This window comes from Passer montanus, unplaced genomic scaffold (genome assembly GCF_014805655.1).
Source record: "Passer montanus isolate IOZ18808 unplaced genomic scaffold, ASM1480565v1 scaffold74, whole genome shotgun sequence".
Lineage (NCBI taxonomy): Eukaryota > Metazoa > Chordata > Aves > Passeriformes > Passeridae > Passer > Passer montanus.
The window spans coordinates 1,093,290-1,119,961 of NW_024372592.1; positions in this window are offsets into that span (position 1 = coordinate 1,093,290).

The following is a 26,672-nucleotide window of genomic DNA, read 5'->3' on the forward strand; positions in this document are numbered from 1 at the left end:
CTTCAGAGCAGCTGCTGTGGCCTGCAGGCACGTTCAGGTCCTCTGAGATTAGGGGTGGACACTTTGAAGGTGGAGAAGCCTCACCTTGCTGTTCCTGCTAACGCCTCCAGTGCTGCTGTCCTTCCCTCAGGGGGTGTAGTGACCTCTGAGGTACAACCTGGGCATCTTGCACGGCTGCAATTGCTCATAGTGATCACAAATAAAGAGCAAGCACCACTCTATTCTTGCACTTTCACGCTGGCATGTTTCACAAACATGAAGGAATGAAGTTTCACACGAGCCCTGGGAGGTAGGGAACAGACCCTTACAAAGGAGCAAGACTGCTGGGAGAGGTGTCAGGACGGAGGTTTGTTTCTGGGGAAAGGTAATCATTGTTTTGGGAAACCTGACAACTGTGCCGGGAGGAAGGAGGCTGATGGTGCACGGGCGTGTGGAGGCAAGCTCCCTGCTGACAGGGGAGAGCTCCCAGTACCCGAATGCAGCCATCAATCATGCTGAGGCCACATGAGCACCGCCAGCACTCGGCGACCAGACAGAGGCGGCACATGATGCAATGGGCACAGGTGTGCAGCCGGCACCAGGGAAAGGCAGCAGGGCTTTGCATACATAAAGCGCCTTCCCTCTGAAGTTCTCAGGGCGATTTGCAAGCATTAATTAATTCTCACAACGCCCAGGGATGGTAGGCAAGGCAGTGTCACTGGCAAATTAATTTCATAGGTAGTGTCTTTGATATCACACGCTCATGTGCTCACTGCGCAGGATTTGATGTATTATATTATTTCCCCAACACACCTGCTGCCCTTCAGCTCTTCTACGCAACATCCTGGATGAAATGATTATTATTTCTATTATTATTATTGCTGTTGTTACTATTATTATTAGCTTTATTACAGCAGGACTGGTGCTATGAAGTGGATACCTGCATCCGAAGAGAAAGTCATTGCCCCAGAGAGCTCATAACCTAAACACGCAAGATCCGTATTTGTGCAAGTCTGTGCTCGCTCTCCAAGAATGTTGGCTGTAAAATACCTCAGCAAAGTTTGTGCTGGGATTGACAAAGCATGGCCTGTCTGCTGGGTTTTTTTTGTGCAGCTCTGCATTTAATCTGTTTTACAGGCTGACTGGGCATGAAGATGTTCTCACCTAAAGATTTCCAGAGCTATGAGAGGGCGGTGCAGCTACCTGAGAGCTCCAGTGACAAGAGCTGACATCAAGCAGATATGATGTCAATATGAGGAATTGAATATATAGAGAGGCTTTTGTCAATAAATGACAGTCTTGTAAAAATTATCAAAATTACATTTTGGTTTTCATTTCTTTTTCACTTTTTCACTTAGAGTGAGCTTAAATGGAAAAGGAGTGGGAAACAATGAAGATATATTTTTCATAGTAATTGAAACTAGCAGGATATAGAAATTTATCAGTCAGATCTATCTAAAATTTACTTGGCTTGGGAGCAGGCATATTACTGTTTGAATTTTACCAATCCGGGGAATTCTGGACATTTATTAACATACCTCAAAGTTTTTTACTTCTTTCCTCCTCTCTTTTCTTCCTGTTGGTATTTGCTTTCTTGCCTTTTTTTTCCCCCCTTTTTTCTTTTTTTTTTCTCATCCATTTCCCAGTCAGGTGATCCCAGATAGGAGATACAGATTGCTTCCCTCAGCTGGCCTAAGGCATGCATAAAAAAATCACTTTCATTCAACAGGATATCTAACCTCTTCATGTGTACTGATATATCAGTGCTTTTTTATATGTGACATAAATATTCATCTACTGGATAACAGGATGCAAGTGCCATCGTTTGCAGCATTGCAGAGCTGACCTTCAGTCTGGAATTCATGTGTTTCTTCAGTAATTTATATTACAGGTTAACCTTACACTTTGTCTTTTCTATCTGTGCCCTGGGGAAAGGTAAGCAGTCCAATGTCTGTTCCAAGCAATCTGGATTTTGAGTCACATCTCTTTGGAAATTTTATTCTGTTTCTTGGGCCTGGAACTTTAAAGAAGAAAGAGACCTGATAGCATCACATCCATAGTGTAATTTCATTAATTTGTCATGTGATATTCTGAGATCTGGTTGGGTGCTAATGGTGTCATGGCCTTTGTTGGGGACAGGTCCTTGACTTAGGGATTGAATTCTGGCAACTTTAATTTTTTCTGTCATTACAGATTGGTAGATGTTGTGTGTAGATCACAAATAACACAGGTGTGAGTATGCTCCCTTGTGGTAAGCCATTTTGTTGTCACACCATTTACTCCATTTCTTTCAAAGTTCATGGTGAAATAATTTGTTTTCTAATAAAGATTGTATCAGTCACACTCTGTGATGATCTTTCAGTATGATAAGCATTTTGGCAGGGAATCCCAGTAGATCAGGCAAGAAAAGGAAGCAGAGATGCTACCTTTTTTTTTTTTTCTCACCAATAAGATTGTGCTGAGAATACCCACCAAGCTCTGGAAGACCCAGGTTTAATCCCTCTTCTCCTTAAGGGGATTTGAACTTGTCTCTCCACTTCCCTGACTGCCCTAACCACTAGGGTAAAGAATATTCTAGGGCAGGGCATTCTCAGTTCCTCATATTGAAACCATTTCACTTTGCATAGGTTAATTAAATATTCATGGGAACAGGAAGATGGCAAACCTATGCAAATGACTATGCATCTTCGTGGTATAGTCTTTCATTTGGGAGCAGAGGGCCTGGCTTCCATTATCCACATCAATGAATACTTAAATGAGAAATACAAGAAACATTCATAGAAGCAGGCACAGGAACTGAGGACTTCCCCTTCCAGGTGAATACTAACCACTGAACTAGAAATCATTCTCCCTGTGACACAGGAAATAGTGAAATATATTATACAAATAAAACTGCTCCAACAAGAGAACTTTAGACAGGTCTGTCTTGAAACCTTGCACTGTGAATATTCACCCACAACTTGAGACTTGGGTTCAAGTTCCTTGAGAAGAAACTATGAGCTTTAATTACCAAGGTGTGTACAGTCCATCCCTGGTTAAAAAAGGGCATTGCCACTATTTCTTGCTCTTGCTTGCCTGCTTAATTTTTTATGCCTTTTTTAGGTGATCAAAGGGTGGTTGTGTTGATGAAGGGTGTATTTATTTTGTACAATGTTCGTTATGCACCATAAACATATTTGGATGTTTTCTTTTTTGGTTGAGTCAAAGGATGGCTGATTGCCTTCTGCACATGCCTCACCGTAGTGGCTTTCTCACCATAACAAACAATGTTTGTTATGCACCATATTTGGATGTTTCCTTTTTTGGTTGAGTCAAAGGATGGCTGATTGCCTTCTGCACATGCCTCACCGTAGTGGCTTTCTCACCACTGACAAATTGTGCTGCTGAAGGGAAACTTTTGTTGTCATTAATTTCATTGCATGGGAACTCACCACGTGTCTCTTTGGTCCATGACATTCCCACCAATTTCCAACTAAACCTTCTTTTCAGTAGTCCTAGTGAGACTGAGGTGAGCTTGGGAAACTCCACTATGTAGATCTTTCAGATGAAGAACGAGGAGAAATGTTTAGAATGAATTTATTGGATTTCCACATCAAGGTTTTGATAGAAGAGGGACTGCAGGGATTCCATGAGGGCATCAGAAGCTGCATCCATGTTGGACAGAGCCAGTTTGGGCTGGCTCCAGGACAGAACTGCCTCTGGACACAGGTGACATTCATAATAATATATTTAAGAAAGTGCAAAAAAAAATGCTACCCAGAAGATGGAAGAAAAAAAAAAAATGAAAAAATATGAGACACAAGCCTGCAGACACCAAGCTCAGTGAAGAAGCCGGGGAGGATGGGCTCCAGTCTCCTGCAGTCCATGGAGAAGACTGTGGTGAGGCAGCTGTCCCTTTGCAGCCCGTGGAGCACCTCAGTGAGCAGAGATCCAAGTGCAGCTTGAGGAGGACCCAGTGTGGGTGGATGTGCCTTGAAGGAAGCTGCAGCCTGTGGAGAAGCTGTGCTGGAGCAGACTCCTGGCAGGAACTGCAGGCCATAGAGAGGAGTCCATGCAGAGCTGGTTTCCTGGCAGGACATTAGGGAATGTTCCTTATGGTTCCATTAGGTTGTGAAGAACTGCAGTTCATAAGAAGGACCCACACTGGAGAAGTTTGTAAAGGACAGAAGGTCATAGGAGAGACTCCACACTCTAGCAGGGCAAGAGTGTGAGGAGGAAGGAGCAGCAAGGATGAAGAGCTGTGATCCAACCCCTAGCTGACATCCACCTGGGCCACTGTGAGGGAGAAGTGGGGAAGGTGTTTTTTAGTTTTGTTTGTATCTCTCATTTTCCCTCTCTGATTATTTGGCAATAAATTATTGTGATTTCCCTAAGTCGAGCCTGTTTTGACTATGACTGTAAGTGATGTCCTTGTCCTTATCTTGACCCATGAGCTTTTAATCACATTTTCTCTTCCAGTCCTGTTGAGAAGGGAGGGTGATAGAGCAGCTTGGTGGGCACCTGGCAGACAGCCAAGGTCAGCCCACCACAAGGGTTTTGTCACATCTCACTTTAATTATTTACAAGAGACTTGGCCACATCTGAGCTAATCTGGGCTTTACTGTCAGTAGAGAGAAACAAGATTTCCAAGAGGCAGTTTCATCTCTTCCTAATGGAGACATAAATACAAAGCAGATGAAATTTACCTTTCAAGGCCTTGTTGCTCCGTGGAAAGTCAAGGAGGCCTAGAGTGTCTAACCCAGATGTAGGTATCTACATCACAGCTGCCAAGAGTTCAGAAGGTGCCTCCTTCTCCTGTATTTCACTGTTTCATCAAGATTTATTTGTGGTCTGTGGATCTGATTGCCCTGAAGACTTGAGATGGTACTGCATACACCCAGTGGCGGAGGAGCTTTGTAAAAGGGAAATACCAGCTCTGTTCATAGGATGCAATTCCGAGCAGTGCTGAGCCCCAGCCTGGCAGCAAAGAGCATTGGTGGTGCTGCCCCGGGTGCAGAGGCAGCACTGATGCTCCAGTCAGCTGCTGGAGTCATTTTAGAAGCCCTCAGAAAAACTCAAATGCAGAATGACACTGATACAACCACACTCCAAAGTGAGCCTGTTCACACCCTGCTAAGGTCTCTCTTCCTCTCCTCCTTTATCACTGCAGAGGTATTAGAAGCTTTAAGACACCTGGACACCACTGGCAGCTGGATCTCAAAGCCACCCAGGAAATTAATCTATTTCAGTAAGCTGCAGTTATTTTTCCTCATCTCTGTATAGCTTTCAGGATAAGTGGTTGCAGAAAAGTATCAGTGTTCAAGAAGATACAAGCTAAAAAGAAACAAATGTCATGTCCATTCTTTGCATCTTTATATAATTATTATTTGTTTTAGTTAATATCAGATTCATTTAATGAAACTAAAATATGCTGACATCTGGCTTTAATCCCTATATTTTCCTCAGTCAGTAGACCATTCTTCTGCATTTTCATAAAAACCTGAAGGATCAGGATGAACCTGAGCACGCAGATAATGCTGTTTCATCTGGCTTCCCAAAGGCACGATGCATCATTTCAGATGTTGCAAAGCTGAGTCACTGACACTGATGTGACTAATCTTAACGATGTGCTTTGATTCCATAATATGTCGCCGTAAAGTTTGACATGTTTGATACATTCATCTGAGCATTCCAGGGGAACTTTCTGTTCCTACAGTGAATCTACTCGCTGGGAAGACAAATTGCCTGTGGAAAAAAAAAAAATAAATCCCAGCCCAGCCCCTGAAACACACTAGCTAATTTTCCTTCAAATTTGTCTATGGACCGAATTTTGCCCTCATCAGTCAGATGCAACTTTCATTGAATATACTATTCATGTATCCAAAGGCAAAATTTGTTCCTATCTATCAATCTACCTACTATTTTATCTACTATCTGTCTCCTTAACTCTATTAATTAGTTAATGTTTGTAAAACACTCAAAAGATGTAAAGCCCTATAGAAATGCTAAGTATTATAATTATTGTTATCTGACTGCTGTATCTCTTTACCTATCTAGCTATCTACCTTCTCTATCTATTATAATAACAATAATACTTAACACTTATATAGTGTTCTTAATCTTCAAAGTACTTTACAAACATTAACTAATTAATCTAATCTAGTCATCTTGCAAACAACTCTTTTAACAAACCAGTGGTTGTTTCTGTAAAATAAAATTCTTTGCAAAAAGAAGAATTGTACTTTGGGGGGGGTTATTTTGTTCAGGTTTGGCTATGATAAGGTAATAAATATGTATAAAAGCAAAGCAGGAAGAGGATGGATGAGAAAAGCTCCATCACTAGGTAGGATAGAGCTTATAACGCATTGCAGTTACAGACCACGAGGATGTCTCCTGGTCAACTTATTCCTGAATTCTGTGCTGTCTTATTTTTAATATAGAGGCTTCCTACTACAAAAATGTGACATTTTTTTATATTTTTCATAAACCATTTCCTTTTACTCAATTATTCTCTAACCAGAAGCAATACCAAGGTTGTCAAATGGAACAGCTCAAGCTGATCTCTTTAGCCCCACATCTTCAAAGTTTCTTAGGCAACTTTTTTTTGTCCTTACAGAAACTGCGGTGATGGTGACACAGAAATTTCAAATTACACATAAGGGTAGTGGGGCAAGGAGTCCAAAACCATTGAGAGGAAGAGACCAGCTTACTTTTAAAACAAATGCACCTTGAATACCTCTGCAGATCTTCATCTAGGCTCACAGTGGCTCTGAGAAAAGACAGTGGTGTATTTTCAGAGGCATCATTCTGTAAGTGCAAGGTAGAGATCAAGAAGTACATGAAGGGGCTTTTGGGTTACCTTTGTGCTTCTAAACAAATGAGGGTCACAGAGTCAGATCAAGCATTTCTTGACAATGGTCACCCAACTACCTGACTTGGTTGTAGACTGCAATTTTCAAGAAAAATCTTCTACAGAGAGAATATTATCTTCTAAGAGAGCTGTCCTGTGCCATTTTTATTGGGATTAAGAATCAGCCCTGGCTCTCTTACACCTCAGATGGGAGGTACAGACATAATGAAAGCTTATCCAGACTTTATGTAGCTTACAACACCACCAGCACCAGAGAGAAGAAAATGAAACAAAATCAAACAGAAAAAAGATTCTGTTTTCAACTTGATGAAAGGGCAGACTTTTTGATTTTTCTTCTTCTTCTTCTTCTTCTTCTTCTTCTTCTTCTTCTTCTTCTTCTTCTTCTTCTTCTTCTGTCCTACTTATTTATTTACATAGACAAAATGTGCTGGAACAGTTCTGGTTCTAACATGAGCTAACATGAAGATCAGTTAGGATTCTCCACTGAGCTCTCCCAAGGCAGCCAGACAAGCGGAAAAACTGTGACCACTATTGCACAGATAATTTTGTCTCTATTAGTTCTAAAAAGAAAGGAAAAACAAAAAAAGAGTCATTTTTCAACAATTTCCCAACATCTCTTCCTCCTTTAGCTAAGTTAGCATAAATCATGCTCCTCCAACTAAAAAAAAACCAACAAACTTTTATATTGCATTCTCATGCTCTCTTGCAACTATGGATGTATTTTTCCAGGTACTATCTCAAAGCACCACTTCACTACTGCAAAAGATTTCAGAAATATAGCTGCCTTTCATGGAACAGTCTGCATAGAGCTGTCATCCTGCAATAAGTATGTTTTTAAATTAAAAATGAAACAAAACAAAAAAACTGTCATTAAAGGCAGTGACACAGGGCTGAATTCAGGTTGTACATCATTCATCCTGTCGTCCAGAAGAGAATGGCATATTGAGTTGGAGCAATTACAGGCAAATCAGGCTTCCAATACAATCAATGCAATAAGCAGCTGTGCTGTTTGTGTTACAAATTCACAGAAGGTCTGAATGTGGTTCCTGTCAGTCAGGCATGACAGCCAGCTAGGCTGAAATCCAGGTGATACGGGCTCAGCCACACACTCTCTGAGTCACCTTGTGCACAAGACCTAATCTAACCCCGACCTTCACATCTTATTTTTTCTCCAGCAGTGCACTTCATAAATACAGGGCTTTGATGGTCTTAAATGTTATACCCAGCAGGGCTTGAAAATGAAAGTGCTGACTTGAAGCTATGGGTGCAAATGCAAAACATGCACTCAGTTAACATGTACTAATAAGGGGTGCACTGAGGTGCAAGGCATATGGAAACCTTTAATTAGAGGTTGAGGTTGGGAAAAAAAAATGGATCAGGAATCTGGGAGACTTTGGCTAGAAAGGTTGAAGATATCACCAGGTGTTTGCAAAATATTAGGCTCCTGGAGCACACTTGCAGAAGTGGCATATCTCAAAGGTGGACAGGTGAAGCTGATGCAAAAGGGGCTTGGATTCTCTTTAGAGCAGCATATAATTCCTTTATAAAGGAATTATAAATTATCTGATTTTGGATAGGTGGGACAGGACTCCCTGTTCTCACCTCGACTCCCACATTCACTACAGTGTCTTTGTTAACAAAGTGTCTTAAATACAACTACAGCTCCTCCCCCTCCCATCTCCTCCTCCTCCTCCTCTCTACTCTCTAGAATGGTTCCTGAAATGTTTCTTATAAAAGGGAAAAACACCCCTCTTTATGTGAGCACACAAAACCCCCAGTGAAGAAGCCCAAACCTCCAGGTTAGAATTCAAGGCACTTTGCAGAGCAGCTCTTACTCACACGCTCCCCTTGGTGACGCAGAGGAAGACACGAACATGTTTTTAATTGCAAAGTCAAATGGTTATGCATGGGTCCTGTCATGCTTGTGAGAACTTGCTCTTCCCAGCCCCCCCTCTCCTCCCCGCTGAGACAGCCTTGCCAAAACCCAGCTTAAGAGTGGTCACAGGGAAAACGTGAAGCCTTGCAGGGATTTGGGGAGTAGACACCAATCTGTCAGAGGTGTCACCAGAACTGGATATATCTGCTGATCTGTTACCACTTGCTAATTACGGATTCGGCAGCTAATTGTCATAAATCTTGGTAAGAGATGTGGAATGAGGCAGAGTGTTTAAAGCAGCATGGCCTGGATTGGTTTGCATGGGCAGGAATGATCAGCCTTGTGCCAGAGCTCTGCTGCTGTGTGATGCCTCAGTGAATACCTGTATTGTTATGAGTGCCAATTTGCTCCCAAAAGCATTTCTGACATTCCTTTGCAAGAAGGGTGAGTGTCCAGGACTGTAATACACTGACTTGTTGAAGGATTTTGTTTAATAAACCCAGAGATACTGGCAGTCACAGCCAAACAGATGTTTTACAGGACGAAATCTTGCACCCTTCATTGGGCTGAACTTCTGGTCCACCCTTCAGAAAGAAAAGCACAACTGTGCCAAGCAGGATTGAGGTCTCATGCCTTGACTGTGCAAACCCAAAAACTGGGCACTGCCTCAGTGAGGGTTAACACTCTTTGCATGTGATTCAGCCAGTCAGAGTTTGAACTTGGGATTTAACAAGTTTGAAAGGGATTTAACAAGTCAGATTCAGCTTTAGGTATCCTTTCCAACATTTCAGCCATGTCTAGTTACCTACCCTCTTACTTCACCTGATTTCAATGCTTCTCTGAGCCTTGAAAGCTGCAGTTCAGCAGCTTTCAGTTCAAAAATTTCTGGTTTTGTTTGACTGGCTTTTCCTTTGGAGAGGGTAAAGTCCAGGTTGCATGCAAAAGAAATATCTTTCTTCACAAGTATCTCTTGGTTTTCAGAAATTTTTGTTCTGCTTTTTATTTCCTAGTCCTTTTCCTGTTTTCAGCCAGTTTTTGTAATGTTTTCATCAAGTCCAAGTTTTTATCTAGACCAAGATTACCAAGCGCTTTGGAAATAAAAACTAATATCTGTCATATATTCCACTGAAATCTGCCAAATTTTCCAGGTAGAAAGACACAACAATCTATTTTAAGACTGGTTTTCACCAAAGCTGGCTGAAAACTCCACAGTGGAATGTTTGTTGATTTTCCCAGATGAAAAAGCTGATTCATAGTAATTCAAACATTTTGCTGAGATGGTTCAATTTTGATTCAGGTGTGACAAACTTCAAAGCACGGCACAATAAACTTCTAATGAGTAGATTCCTGATGGGAATTAGACCTGCAAGGTGCTCTGGCCAGTTGGGAGCCATCTCTCCTCTGGAGCCTGTCAGCACATCAGGATAGTGGCCACCAGGGAATGAGGAACCTGAAAACGTTTAAATGATTCATGTTTAAAAGTTGTGATGTTTTCTGCTTGATGGAAAAGGAGACAGATGGAGGCCAGAGCAGCATTACTCAATTCTTCCCTGAGCTTCCATGTCTGTCCATCTAGCTGTTTAAAAATCAGGATCAATTCCTTTGTTAGGATAAAGTAAAAATAGGGGGTTTATTCTGAATGAGAAAGCAATCTAATACTAAAATATTGAAACCTGATCTACAGAGAATGATTTTGCTATACAAAATACTAGGGCTCTTAACAATCCATGGCCATTAAGGTACATTAATTGATTAATTAGAAAAAAGGGTTAATCCCTCTCCGGGAAATGTAAAATTACATCTTGCGTATGAGGGGGAAAAATTTGCTCTGTATATTATTAAGCACACGGATGAAGGTCTTTCTGACTGAGTTCTGCAATCCACACTTTTTATTTTTGAAGGCAAAAGCTTTTGTGTACTGAAAGCAACCATTTATCTTGCAAAAAGCAGAGATGCACATCAGCAGACACTAAAAAAAAAAAGCAAAAAAAATTAGCCTCCCACAAATCCAAACTTAAAAAAAAGGTAATTGAAAAAAAAATGTTTGTAAAACGCCTGTTTTGAAATTCATGCCACTGTGATTTTTGCAAAAAAACTTGAATGTGAAATGCGTTCTTTGCTTTAGATTGAGATAATTTTTATTTCTTATTTCACCTAAAGCCACATAGGAAATGTTTTTGGGTTGACATAATGCAAGTCAACTATCCTCAGCCATAATTCCCCTTGTTTTTTGGTAGTGCATGCAGTCTATGCCAGCCCTGGAATATCAGGATTGATGCAAAATGTTGATGAACTGGATCACCAGTAATTTTCCACAATGGAATGACTCTTGTGTAAAAGACTTAGAAGTAATCTCAGAATCTGGACTAAAGTACTGGAAAATTTAGTTTTATTGGTGCACTAATCCCCCACTTAGTGCTGAACTCCTGCCTGAGTGAGGAAAACACCAGGAAACACATCGTGGCCCAAAGAACTTAGATCTCTTGCTTTGTTCTCCCTGCTGCTCTGGGGGGGCCAAGTAAAGAGCACCAAACCATTCCCTGCTGCAGGTGGTTTCCTTCCAGCGTGGTCACATCCCTTCTCCTAAGCCTGTGTGTGTCTGCTGTGACAGCACGTGCAGGTGGCTGCACGCTCCTGTAAATCACATCACCCACTCGCTGACACGTTCCCGTCCCTCTGGAGCTGGCTGGGTCCCAGCTGTGCTCCAACAAACACAAACATGTCCCAAAAACCAGAGCTGGGTCTTGTAGGTTCCATGCCTGGCAATCCTTTTCCTTCCTTCTAGCTGGATCCACACCCAGCCTCTGTCGGTGATGACAAATGCAGCAGCCAGGGTGAGACGAGTGGTTGAGTTAATGATGATTTAACACTTTGCAGGCTGCTCTCCCAGGTGATCATACATTCTTTGCGTTTGTTTGGCTGGAAATATGGAAAATTAATTAGTAGCAGAAGGGTATAACTTTGCCAGCCATTAACTGAATTATAAGTGTTTTCTTTGTCTGGCAATATCTTACCTTGTCCTTGTGCCAAAAATATCTCATAACTTGGTATTAAGTTCTCTGAAGACAACCTTTTCAATGACTTTATGAGTGAAATACTGTAATACCAGTAGGAGAGGATTTTTTTCCTTTTTGTTTTTTTTTTTTTTGATTAAAGGGGACGTTGCTGCATTTCTGAAGGTCAGGTGTTTGGAACCAGAAGCTGCTTTCTTATTTTGTTTTTTCTTTTTAATTGTCAATGAAAAATTACAAAATATAGCCCAGCTAATGATTAAAAAATCCAAGAAAACAACAAAGAGAGAATATTTTCTAAGTCTAGATACTGTTGTTTGCTTCTTTTCTGATGGAAAGCAAAATACTGGGGATATGTGGGAAGGAAGAGAGAACCAGATATGTCATCTGCCTGCAATCTTAATTTTATAGTAAGCAGTGTTGCAGCGGAGTTGTTTTCTATCTGCATACTTACTCTAGAACTGATGTAGCCTAATATGTGTTGCAGTATTAAAAAAAAAAAAAAAGTGAAAGGCAAAAGAAGAAAAACCTCAAGTCTTGCTCTACATATACATGTTTTTGGAATGCTGTTATAAAGCACACAGCTCCTGATTTGCCTGATGTCCATTAACCGACAGAACTGCAATCACATTATCTTTCCTCTACTTGGGCCCTAGTGTTTGTTCAAAGCTTTTCCCTTCCATCACTTCTGTAGGTCTATAAACCCAGTCTGTTTGGTGGAAGCTGAGGATATCTTCTGCTGACTCTCCTGTTTCCCTGGAGCAGGTATTTTCTGCCTGCTGGATGTTAAGATGCTCATGCTTCTGGTCACAGGTGCAACTCATGGGAACCATGGATTTTCAGCATGAAAAATGCGGTCCAGGCAAAGCCTGGATGCATTGCCATTGTCTCACAGAACTATGGAATGGTCTGAGACGATGTCTGGCATGTTTCTGACTCCTGTTGCATGCAGAGGCACACACTGTTCATCAGGCTCTCGGCTGCAAATCGCCCACGGGTACCTGCCTGCTTTCAGAATTAATCAGCCTTAACTTTGGAAGCCCTTTCATCTGCATAAACTTTCTTTCCCCCACCCCCTTTCTCTTCCTCGTGCTGAGACAAGGTACCATGGATGCTGCAAGTACAGTGGAGGTGCTGTCTAGACACCCAGAGCATCTCTGTGAGCATGAGACTTGCTGTGCACAAAAGGCGTTGGCACACAAGCCTGTTGGCAGGCTCATCTCCCACTCCCTTGGCCAAGGCTCCAGCCACAAAAGCCATGTCTAGTCAGTTGAAAGTGCTTTCAAATGTCAATGTTTGGACTGATTAGCGAGTATAAGAAAAGATCTTGACTGTGGCAAAACCCAGAAATGTCTAAGGGAGAATGTTCAGTGGGTTTTAGCAAGTTGATCTGTGTAGAATTTGCTGAGCTTTCTTGCATTGAAACACAAAGTGGTCCAAATTCCTCATTGCTAGTGGATCTTTGTGGTGTCCTTTCAGGGACCATGGAAGAGCTGTTTGGAGGGGATTTCTGGAGGTCAGCACTCCAGTCTCTGTCCTGGAGATGACACATTTCCAGCACCAAAGCAGGCCAACCATGGATTTATCTAGATGAGTCTTGAAAACCTCCAAGAATGGAGATTTTACAGTCTTTCTGGGCTGTAACCTGCTGGTCACACTCCTCCTAATGTAATCCAGCAAAAAAATTATATTCATTGTTATCTCACATTCAGTTTGTTGTCCTCTTTGAAGCTGGGTTGTTATTTAGCCTGTCCCCTTACTCTACTTCTTCATGGGGTTATTTCAACTCTAGGTGCAGAAATTATACTATATTTTCTGTACTTCATGAAGTCTCTGCTGCCCTGGTCTTCAAGTCTTTAACAACCTGCCTGGGTTGAAGATCTACTGTTCAGGTTGTCAGGCTATTTGTAATATGTTCATTTCCAGGTGTTAGATGGACATTGAGGTGCATTTGACAACCATTTGTACTCAGTATCTACTTGTTTGTTAGTTTATTCCTTCTCCAGCTTCCTAATGATAATGCTGTGGGTAACAAAATCCTTATAAAGATATGTAGTATCTGCTGCTCCATCCTTGCTCCTACAGCCAGTCAATTAATTACAAAAGGCAGTCAGGTTGGTTAGCAATGATTTGTCCTAGACAAATCCTTGTAGACTGTTTAAGATTGCTTCTTGTCTTTCAGTAGAGTGGAAGTGGACACCAAGATGTGCTCCCAGACCTTTCCAGGGCCTGAGGAAAGACTGACCAGTTTACAGTTCCCTGGTCTTCCCTTTATTTGCATTCTCATGGAATAGTTTTTATGACTTTAAGTGGTTTTAAGTCCAGCAGATCTTCAGCCTTCCTGCCATTATCCAGACTGAAGTATTAACTCTATCCTGATAGAAGGAAGAGAATAGGGAGACAGGATTTCTTGAGACCTTCACCTGTGGATGATGAGCATGCTCTTGCAGCTCATCCTGAAGACACAAGAAGACCCACCAGGCCTTACAACTTGACACAGAAGTTTTTCAAGAGGTTTGTTTCATGGTTGAAGTGTGAAGCCATACAGTTCCTTCCCCTCTGTGTGTTCTGTGTGTTGGAAAGCCACCTCCCCTCGGTATGGTACTCACAGAAATTGTGTCTGCTTGAGGGGGAAGTGGGCTTGCAAACCCTCTTTTGTGCAAGGCACAAAGGAAAAGGGGTGGCTTGTAGTTTGCAGCAAAACGAGAGGAGGCTCTCTGCTCTCTTCAAAGGGCTTCCTCTTCCCCTTCTCTCTCTATTGTGAATTCTTTAAAAAGACCACCCTTCCCTTCTGCAGAGTGAAAACATCAAAGGGAATGGTGTGGTGGGGTATTTCCTTGTGAACACTGACTTACCTTACAAAGGTGAGGAGTTCACAGGAGGTTCTCTCTTGTGAAGCGTGTTCTGGCTGCCTGGCTTTGAATGCTGAGCTCACTGGGAAAATGTTCTTACATCTTCAGGCAAGCAGCTTTGCTGCAAAGCCAAATCTCTTCCTCTCCCTCCCACTTTCTACTTACCCATGAATATTTTATTTTATTTTATTTTATTTTATTTTATTTTATTTTATTTTATTTTATTTTATTTCCACTTAGTTTTTTACTTTATATTTTTATACTAATTTATTTCACCTTTTATTTAATCCAACTTCGTATGTACTTTGTGTTGTTTTTGACAACACTAAAACTTTCCAGGTCTTGAGGTTTTGTGAGCTTTTATTTTTACATGGAGATAGTCACAAAAAATTAAGCATAAAAGAAATTAAATTTTCTCACAAAAAAAATTGATACAGTCTTCTATTTATTAAGGTGCATTTACATGTAAGGAAGTGAATCTATCCTATCCCAGGATATGGGGAAGAGATAAGCTTGCTCATGCTTGTTTCAGTATAAGATTTTGATTGTTTTATTGGCTAATAACCTTAGCAAGAACAGTCAGCAACCAACCAGCTGTATCAAATTCTTCAGTGAGCTGGAGTTTAAGTTTAATGTCATTAGAATAGCTCCAAAAGCCTCAATTTCCTCTGGTTTAGGGCAAACTTGGTGGTAATTAAAACTGCAAAAGTTTTTTTTGTTTGTTTGTTTGTTTGTTTGTTTTGCGCTTTTGCATGTTTATTTTTAAGGGTAGATCTGTCATCCAAAATCAGAGGCTAAAACCTGTCTGTAGTAAAGGACAAGTCAGGAAGACCCTCTTCAGCCCATCACTCCACATCTTTTAATGCTTGCTTTATGGTAAAAGAATGTAAGGATGAGTCTTCGTGGTTTACCTTGGAACAAATATGTTAGTTCTTACGTCCCATGAGTTTTTGGATGTTCCCAGTCCTGCTGCAAGAATCATTCACCTCCTCAGGATGCCGCTGCCCCAGCACTGCATCATGTTGGAAGGCAAACTCAGCCAGATTTTCACAGTGGCAAAGTTTTGAAGAAGGGAAAAAGAGGCTGGAAACTGCTGGGAATTGCTAATCAACTATGAGATTTACCAAACCACCGTGGATTTCAGCTCAAGGCCAAGTGGGGAATGCCAGCTTCAATACCACATGTCCCTGAGTCTCAGTACCAAAGTGACATTTGGAATTTGAGTCAAGTTATCCTGGACCAGCCTAGTGGGGATGCCAGCTTCAATACCACATGTCCCTGAGTCTCAGTACCAAAGTGACATTTGGAATTTGAGAATCTAGACCTAATAAAACAGAGAGCATTTCTCCTTTACAAACCCCCACTAATTCTACATATCACAATATCTATCTTACTCACAATCCAGTGTTAGGTCAGTTGTTGGACTCAAAGACCTGAGAGGACTTTTCCAACCTTAATTATTCTATGATTCCAACCATGAGCTTCCTCCAAGATGCCTCAGAGTCTAGAGGTTTGTTTTATGCTAAATCCCAGCTGTGACTCACAGTCTCACAGCAGAATTCTTATAAATGTGTGGATGACACTGGGAGAGAGTTGTGCACTAGCAAGGTGGGGAAAGCTAAGAACAAATCCTCTCTGTTCAGGTGGCAGTCATGAACCTTACCACTCCATCAGGGTAAAGAGCAGAGGAAATCCTTAATCAGGAGCTAAATGCAAAGGATCTGATTTGAACCCACATTGTGCATGTTGGCTAGAGCATTTCTGAAGTCAAAGGTGCTGAATGGAGAAACATTTTCTGCTCTTGTCAGCACTTGGGTCTGTGTGTGGTTTCCCCATTGCCATTAGCTCTAGGCACTTTGGAAATTGTATTCCTCCTGCAAGGCAGAGTGGGAAGGGCTGTCAGGGTGGGTTAAAATATTGAATAATGAGGATAATTAATCAGGGTCTTCTCCAGAATTTCTATTTGGTGTTGGTTTTTTTTTTTTTTTTTGGGTCTCATGGCAATGAGCAGCCTCCAGCAGGCTCCCGGCTGCAACGTGGGCGCTCACAGGTTTTCAGGTCAGAGTACTTGACCTCAAGACTGCTGTCTCTTCAGGTTGGATTGCTTCAATTTAAGAAGGTTGTTAATTGGGAGGCAATCTGAAGGTTGCCTTGTGCTAAGGTTGTTGCCAGTAAGGGGTGGGAGATGGTCCCTGGCTGAACAGATGTGTAGAGTAAAAGGATGAGTAGCAGGAGGTGAGAAGTAAAGGTTACACAGCCTTTTAGTCCTCAACAACCCTGAGTCTCTATTTGGAGCAACATCAAGACTTCCTAGGAAAAAGGACAAAAAGTATCTTTGTGGCTATCCAGCAACAAGCCATCCTAAAGCCATCCAGCTCATCCTGAGCCATTCCTCACCAGTGACTTCACTCTGTACCTGCTGCAAGATGCTGAGCCCTCCTTGTACAGATAGTGACTGTTTCATTAGCACGCAAGGACTAAGCACCCAGCAGCTGCTCACTTTTAATTTTCAAGGAGAATCACAGAATCACAGAATGATTTGGTTTGGAAGGGACTGTAAAAATCATGCAGCTCGAACTTCCCTGCTGTGGCAGGGACATCTTCCTCTAGAAAAGAGAGAAATCATCAAAATGGCACGGACAAATAAAACACTCTGAGGAGTAGAATACAGCCTTCCTCTGCCCCTGGTGTTGTTTAGTAACTTGAGGTTCCATTTTGGGCTGCTGTTCAGGAAATTCAACTAACCCTGGTAGGAAAAACGGTGAAGCGTAGCTGCAAGATAAATAAATTATTCAAGGACCAACCACTCCTTTAGGCATTTTACCCCTTGGGGCTGAAAACACTTGAACAAGTCTCATGTCACTTGCATATGATATTTCTGCTTTTCCCAAAATATTTTTCCTTCCTCAGAGAAAAGAATTTTAATTAATTCTCCAAAAAACATTTCTGCCAGGTCTAACTGGTTGAATGTATACATCAAATTCCTGCAGCACTCAGCCTGTGTCCTGTAAAACTTGTCATGACTGATTTTTACTCTTTTTGCACTGGTTGTAAAGAGATGGATTCAAAGGAATTCCTTCTCATGCAGCTCCAGATTGAAGCACATGTTTAACAAAAAGACCGTAGAGATGTATTTTGCTGAATTGGGACCTTTTCTAGGACAGATGAATTGAGCCCTTTTTTTGTCATTCTGTTTTTGAGTAAACATTTCTGCAGTATAACATTAATTATGGATTCTCCACCTTGATTCAGGATCGCGTTTAGGCTGCTATTCCCTGCTAAATCATCTTCCTTGACATGTGAAATTCAGGCTGCCTTTGTTAGATTAAAGTCTTTTTATCTGACCTGCCTTTAAGCTTCATCTACTTAGTCATATCACTGGGTAGGTAACAGAAAATTGCCAATATGTCACCCAGTGGGTAAATCAATTCATGAAAGGAGGCCTAGTGCTTTTAGATTGACTGCAGAATGGCTCTTTTCTTTTTTTTCCAAGCATATCTTCCTCAGCACACCTGGGTATTCCTCCTGAGGGCTCAGGAAAAAAGTTTGAATTGCCTTGTTCTTTATTAGCTACATCCCGTCTCCTTTATATTACAGGTGAACGTGATTTGCTCCACAGTGCGGTGTATTCCTGAGAGAGGGACTGAAAGGAAAAGGGCAAATTATCCTCACAGTGATTTGGAAAGCAGGAAAAGAGCTGGCAGGAAAATTATCACTAGTAAAAATCTGGGATGTTCTCTGCATATGTTTGAGAGGCAGCACCCTCCCGAGTGGGGTGAGCTTGAGGCACAGCTGAACTCTTGTTGGAGAATTAAGACCAAAAGTCTCTTAAGTGACAAGATTTCTTGGGTGCTGATTCCAGAAGTTTTTAGGGGAAAAAAAAAAGCTCTTATTTTCATAAAGCCCTTAACACCATCTATCCAGGGATATGAATTGGTTAGTGAAGTGCTGGGAAAAAGTGGAGCATTTTTTATCTGTCCATTGCAAAGAGTACTAAAAACCTCTAAGGTCTTAATGGGGAGAAACTTGAGAGAGCTGGGTGAAATTGGATGTTTTCATTGGACAAGAGGTTTTGCATGAGAATATTTGAGGAAACTGAGGCAAGAAAGTGCATCTAATGTCTTGCTCGTTTGTTGCAACCTAGGTACTTTATTTATGCATTACAAAATAGAGTGATTGTTTGAATTACAGAATGGTTTGAGTTGGAAGAGACCTTAAAGATCATCTGGTTCCAGCCCTCCTGCCTTGGGCAGAGACACCTTCCACTAGACCAGGTTGCTCAAAGATCTGTCCAGCCTGGACTTGAACATTTCCAGGGATGAAGCATCCACAACTTCTTTGGGCACCCATGCTAGGACCTCACAACCCTCACAATGAAGAATTTCTTCCTAATACGTGATCTAAATCTGACCTCTGCCAGTTTAAAGAAACAGAGACTGTTTGAGACTGCTTCTTGTGACTGGTGTTCATTGCTTATTTCACCTCCACTGAACAAGGAGCTGTCAAACATTGGTGTTCTTGACTTCATCTTCTCAAGATGACATTAAATCACGGGACACCTGAACAGAAGAGTTTTGGTTCACACTGCCAGGGCTGCAAACTGTAAACTTGTTGTACTGAGAGCACAAGGCATAAATCCAAGGTTGTCCAAAGTGCAAGAGGCACAACAAATCCTCCTGGAGCGTTTTACAATGGAGAACAAGCTTTACCAGAATGACACACGTGTATTTTAGTGTGATGTGATGGGTAGAAGGGAAAAGAAGAGATAAGAGTCGTGATCTCCCTGGTCCCTCCAATCTGCCACAATACAGTCTGTGGAACAAAACACTGGGAGGCTCAGTTTTCCCAGGTTACATCTGGACACTGGAAACAGAAATCCTGAGCCAGTGCAGATATTTCTGCCAAAAGATGTTTAGCAGTAGCAGATAGAATACTCAGCTTCAGAAGACTTTAATTATTTTTGCACAATTTAAAAATAATGCCTCTCTATGTACTTGGATTTATTTTTAATTTTTAAGGAAATAGAGGTCTTCCCCTACCTTAGAATTTTAAAAAATTGCTAGAAAGCAGACAAAACATCTTTTTGGCTAACAAAAATTTTTTTAATAATTACCTCTGATTCTGATCTAATGCTGCTTGCAAATGGTTTGAAAATATCAAGCAATGTATTCCTTGTGCTGTGATCTATATGACTGTCACGGACAACAAATGTAAAATTTTTGAAATTCTTCTTCAGAAAGATTTTTGGCCACTGTGACTCTTGTTCTCTCCCTTAAAGTGGAAACGATGAATAGCTCATTCAAATCTATGTATTTTTTTTAGTGTAAGTGAAAGGAAAATCAAACTGCATGTATCTGATATACATTAACTTAAAGTCTGCTATTAAACCACAAGTCGTGAAAGACTATGGGAAATCTGAACCCCTGATGATTTTTTGCTAATTCTATAAAGAGTCTATTTAATTTCCTCAGGAAAACAAGGCAAATCTTCCCTTGAGGGCATATACATTTTTGAATGGGCTACAAGTGAGTCCCTAAGGGCTCAGTTTTCACTGATCACAGTTTGGTCTGTTGGATATTGCTAAGGGAAATTTAGTGTGATTGTCTGTGATCACTGGCATGTGCTCATACCCATTAGGAGACCTATTCAGCCCACTGACATTTGGTTCCTAGGAGAATAGAGTAGCTGCTCTCAAAACATTTTGAATTTGCTGTATTTTTTTTTTTGTTCATTTCCCTTCCCACTCCTTCCCCCCACTCCCTCCCTGTAGGTTTTTTCAGGCAGAGGAGCAGATGTTTGAGATCAGAAAGGAGCTTGCACAGGGAGCTGCCACACTGGACAGGCAGTGCTGTATTCTAAGAAATGCAACATAACAAAACCACTCCTCTTCCAGTTTGGTTAATTTTCTTTATTACTCTTTTCTAGGCAGTTGTAGGGGTGACATAGGAAAGCAGTAATATCACCTCCATCTGCGTCTATTGTGCAGAAAAGTGAGCTTTAGAGGCTTCCTTCTGAACCACAGGTGTTTTCAGGGGGTCACTGGTCTGGCCCCAAAACCACCAGTGGCTTCAGGACTGCTGTGGTGCAGTGCTGCCCTCATCTCTAGAACTTGCCTTTATAGGTCATTCCCAGAAATTTCTGTCTCTCTCCTGGAGATTTGCAGTCTCAAGGACTGGTCTCACTGACATCATAGATTAGATCCAAGGTAGACATGCAATGGGAGCTAGCAGTGGCATTTGTATAGCTGGTAACAGGAAATATAGAACAAGTTATAGATGTGTGAGAGGTGAAATACAGATATTTCACTGTTAGGACACTCAGTTGTTTGGATGCAAGTAGGAAGCAAGGGCTGGTGTTCTACAGTCTCGTGAATGACAGGCTACATATTTACAGAGGTGTCTGCTGGGTGTAAAATAGAAAATTTGCTTCCTTATCTGCAGAGTTTGGACCTAGGTCCCACTGCAACATCCTTTTCTCTGGGGTTTAATGAAGCTCAGCTCTCATAGTTGCTCTTTTGTCAAGAGGTGTTGAACTACAGGATGGGACTGGGGCAAACATCTTCTAATAAACCCGCACCTTAAAGTTCTAAGGCTTATATAGCAGCAGAATTTAAAAAAAAAAAAAAAAAAAGCCCAGCAATTTAACTTTTGGTAAAACCACCAAAACCATCAAACCATTTATTCATTCTTTGTTTAAGAACTGTTACTGAGTTCTTACTGTGTTGACTGAGTGTTAGATTCACAGAGACCCATATTTTTTTTTCCACTCCTGCTTCACCAGTTTTAATGTTTTAGGCTTTTTTTTTTTTTCCAATAAAAGACAGCAAGACGTGGAAGCCAAAACCAATGTGGCTAATCCTTGCTTGTGTGTTTGCCTCTTGTACACTTGCCAGATCCCAGCGCTTTGCCTAAAGACTTTCTCCGTTAGGACAGACTGCAAAGCAGCTTGTTTTCTTCTTGCATGTGCGTCAGCGAGAAGTTTAGGGCTGGTCTCCAGAATGGGTGGGGAAACAATCCAGGTGTGAAAATGCATGCATGTAGATGCTTGCAATTAAACTGTAACCACAGTTGCAGACAGTATTTTTTTTTTCTTCCAGCTGTAGCTTTGCCATTAGCTGTTTTCAATCCTGCATTTGAACACTGCTGAATTTCCAGCATTTGTTTAGGTGCTGTTTTGCTGGATATTTGCTCCTGTAAGCAAAGAAACACAACCGTTTCACACCCATATGCAGCTGGACCTTTGCATTGGTCTCTGCTCCTCACAGAGCCTATGGCGGCCTGACACTATTCATCCATCCATCCATCCATCCATCCATCCATCCATCCATCCATCCATCCATCCCCTGGAATCTGACATGATTTGGTTTTGTTTCCAAAAATATTTAGATCACATTTGATGCTGAAGCTTTTCTTCTACACATGTACTTCCACTTGTCCCCCCACCCCATCTTTTTCTTTAATCCTGTACTTGACAAAGGTGGGGTAATACAGCTGAAATGAAAGAATAAACTGGAGAAAAAAAAAACTAAAACACACACACCCCCCACCCCAAATTTAACCATTAAATGGTTTGGTGGATTAAAGAGGAATCAGCTGTTACCTGTATGAAAGACCTGCTAAAGACTTCCAGATGTAGCAAAACCCAACCCCAGAGTTTTAGGTCTTTAGTAATGGCCAAAACTACTGATGCAAGGGAATAAAATGCAAATGGAGAACTGCTTGATCTACTCTACCATTCTGGGAAAATATTTCACAACCTTTGAGAATTATAGGAAGACACAGGGCTTGGCTCTTGCAAGTGATGTAGCTTGACTTGTCATGGTTTAACACAAACTTAAGACAGGTGGGAAAAAGTGACTATGCCATTAAAGTCCAGGAGAGGAGGAGGATTAGGAGAAACACCTAGAGAAGAGCTCAGAATATTTCTGCAGCAGCATTCTCTTTATCCTCAGCATCCTGAGGAGCACCCACTTCATGTTCGAGACAACTATGTGATCACAATTTCCGCATGGTTCTTTGATACATTATGAAACGTTCTGAAGTTTAATTTGTGAGAGCTGACTTTGTAGGTCATTGGGAGAAAGGTCCTGTCTGCAAAAATTGTCTATTTGGAAGAGAACACCACTGCAAGAAGAGAGAGACATTCCTTAAACATACTGTGGTTTTCCAGTGGAATCGCTTCTCATCTTCAGAGTATCACCTGTTGCATAAATACATTGCTACAAAGGTAACAACTAGGAATATATATATTTTTTTTAATCCTTATGTTCCCAAAGGCAAAATAGTTCTGTGGTGTGAAGATACGACTCTTACCTGACACAGTGCCATTAGTTCAGCTGGAGAGAATTGCCTGTGGGCAAACATCAAACCATGATGGATTAGGTTATGGTTTTTTCCACACAGGTGTCTCTGAGTAACTTTTTGTAAATCTTTGGAGATGAAAAATCAGGGAATAACTTAATCATGTTGTGTTATTAAAAAGATTTACTGAGCAGCACCCAGTGGAAGAATTGGGTGGTCCTTAAAGAGCCTAAATTTTGAGGGGTAGCTGTGGCTGTAAAACCTCTCTCTGCATGGTGGTTTTACATGGAGGGATTTTTTTTTTCTTCTCCCTCTATTTCACCAATGTGGGGGTGATAACACTGCAAAGAAGAATATGTTGTTAGTGACTTATCATAATTTTAAATTGCTAGTAACTATCACATACTACATGCTACTACAAATGAAGCTGATCTGTGCAATGTGTTGGATAATGAAATGGTGCTAATTAGGAGACAGTGAAAATTATATCAACCCCATATGCCTGTCACAAGCAAACCCATGGAGCAGCCCAGGGAATGGTTACAAAAAGAGAATCACAGTCTCAACATTGCCTGAAGGGGAAGTCTCATAAAGCTTCACTATAAAATTTATCTGACAGATTTCCAGGCAGTAATTATACCTCTTTATATGTGCTTAATATCACTTATGCTATATTATTTTTTCTTTCCTCAAAAGAGTCTTGGAAGCTTTTTGTTGTACTGTCATTCTTTCTTTCTTGAAAATGAAGCCAGGTAGCTATGGTGTCACATCACTTTCTCAGATTTCACATTAGACAAGATTTTGGGTTTGTTATGTATTTTTTTTCTTATTTTCAAAGCATATTGCAAATCATCTTCAAGCAACAGGTCTCCATTTTCCCTGACCAATGTGCACTAGAACAGGCTGATAAGGGAAGTGGTTGAGTCACCATCCCTGGAGGTGTTTAAAAGGCATGAACATGTGGCACTTGAGGACATGGTTTACTGGTGGGCTTGGCACTGCTGGGACAATTGCTCGATTTGATGTTCTCAGAGATATTTAAATACAAGACAGTTAAACACTTTTTTGTTGTAGTGAGACCTATGAAGAGTCATCAATTTAACAGCACTCAGAAAGATATCTGTGAAAAATCACCCAGTGCAGTTAGTCCCGATCTCTCGAGCTTTGAATATCAGGCCATGCTGAGCACTGAGACTCCCAGGCCATGAAAGATGGGAGGGATGTGCAATTCAGCAGTCTGCCTTCCAACAGGGCTCAGTTTGGGATCCCAATCATCTTCCAAGTGTGGGTTAGCATTCTGGTGTTCTTGCAAGCCCCTGGGCATGTGCAGCTGGGCTGGCCATTGACTGTCTCAGCACGCAAAGCTCTAGGGCAGGAGAGGAGATGCAATCTGGGGATGCAAATGAGCCACTGGTAAACCCTGGGAATGAGGTGGGAACACCTCAGTGATTCCCAAGTGGCACAGGCTTGCAAATGCCACTCACAGGGGTAAAATGAGGGCTGTAAAGGGAGGGAGGCACTGTGAGAGTACATCTTCCTGTGGCGTGTGAAGCAGCAGCACAGAAATGCCATTAACTCACCTTGCAGGAACACAGAGTCCTGAATGCTGTGCTAGGATGTCTCCAGGACTTCTAAGAAACAGAACTGGCTGATTACCAGCACTCAAAGAGCTGTAGTCACCAGATTTGACATTTATGAGCATTAAAGAGTTTTGAAGGGGGTTTAGACACAAGAGATCTCCACACTGCAGCTAGCTCTGTTTCCTATCTGACATTTGGCTTCACATCTGAGCTTCTGGATTCCTAGGCTTTTTTTTGGGTGAGAATCAGAGTTCTAGATAGTAATGTGGAGTTTTGGACTTCCAGGGAATGGTTCACAGGTTGCTTCTCTCTTTACAAGAGAATGCTGTCAATTTTTTGGCAAACTGAGAAAATTGTTATGTGTGGACCTAAGAATGAAGCAGAGTAAGGTTGTTACTATTTGTGATTAATGTTAATCTTGGTGGAGGTAGCACTGATGACCAAATCCCTGACATTATTTAAAGGGTTTTGAAGTAGCTTGCAAGGCAGAAGTGCTCCTTGGAGTGCATTATTTTTCTCAGATAAAGATTAGACTTTATTAGCTTTATTAGACTTTATTAACTTTAATTTTGGTGGTTTTAGTCTACAACCCTGCAAATCAAAATAGGAAAATGCAATTGTCCCTATCAACAAATGGTGATATGAAAAGAGACAGAAGGACTTTTTCAGGCCAAAGCATCTCATGTTTAACCAAATTTAATCATATCCCTGTCCACTCAATAGGAAATTTCCTGGTAAAGATGGATGGAATTTGTACATTAAAAATATCCTCAGAAACTCCATCTAATGCTAGACAAACTTCTGCTGCTTCCAGCTTTTGGAGAGGTCAGTCTGGTAAATGGAAGGATGCTCAAACACCTCTGCCCTGTTTGGAATTCTCACTTGCACTGAGGTCAGGCTCCATGGTAGTGTCAGAGATAAGGCTCTCACCCACACATGGCAGCTGCCTGAAACTGTATAGCTGAGGTCAGTATTGTTTTCATGCCCCCCACCCTCCCCCATCTTGTGGATTTAGCAATAAGATGTCTAAATAGTTTGTGAAGCACCTCCTGAATTAGTACACCATTAGGCCCAATGGAGACCATAATAGAATTTTGTTAATCAGTCTGGTCTATTAAAATACACTTAAACTGTGCATTTCAATGTTGGCATGCATGCTTCAGTTGCTCATACTCTGCTTCAGACTCTCCTGCTGAGGAGCAGCAGTCTTGGAAGAGGGACAGTGCAGAGAGAGGGGAATTTCAGAAATTCACCAGCTAATTTTAATCTACGCTGCAGGAGAGTCAGAGCTCATGTAACTTTGAGGCCAGGCTGTTGCAGCTGAGCTGAGCCTCTGTCTCAATGATTTTGCATTCTTGTTGCCAGCAGACTTTATTTTGCACTGGCGAAACACCAGGACTTTCCGTAGTAAAACCACCCCGTGACATTGCTTCTGGAAGACAACCACAAAACCTAATCCCTTAATCCCACTTGAGAAAGCTGTTTTAAATGGGAAGCAGAGTTGTGTTCACTTCCATGCTCACATGACAGATTCTGATCTCAGTTCTGCCAGCACAAATTGAAACACACACTCTAACATGGCAAAATTTGCTCTCGATCTGGCCCAGATACTGTAATTCCCATCTGTGCATAAGATGTCTCCATGCTGCCCTGATAGATGCATCAAAGGCACGAGAGACAATCTGTATCCCATTACTGGCAAAAGCATGAACTGCATTGGGAGTTATAATTTTAAAAAAATCCTTTTTATTTTTCTTTTTTTTTATTTCTTTATTTTTTTCTTTTTTTTTTTCTTTTTCCCCAATACCAGAGACAGATGAAGCCATGTATCTGAGGTATTACAGACTCATGTGGATGGCTTGAAGCTGAAAAAGAGTAGGTATAGATTGGACATTAGAAAGAAATTATTTTTTGTGAGGGTGGTGAGGCCCTGGTACAGGCTGCCCAGAGAAGCTGTGGCTGCCCCTGGATCTCTGGAAGTGTCCAAGGCCAGGTTGGACAGGTCTTGGAGCAACCTGGGATAGTGGAAAGTGTCCCTGCCCATATCAGGGTGTTCGAACTGGATGATCATTAAGGTCCCTTCAAACCAAGCCATTCTATGATTCTTTGATCATGTCTGCTTGCTTTGGAAAAAATTCTTAGATTTTTATCACATAATTTGTAATTTTTGGCTTAATTTGTAAACCATTCTCAGATGGATATTTTATTTTTATTTTTTCTAATC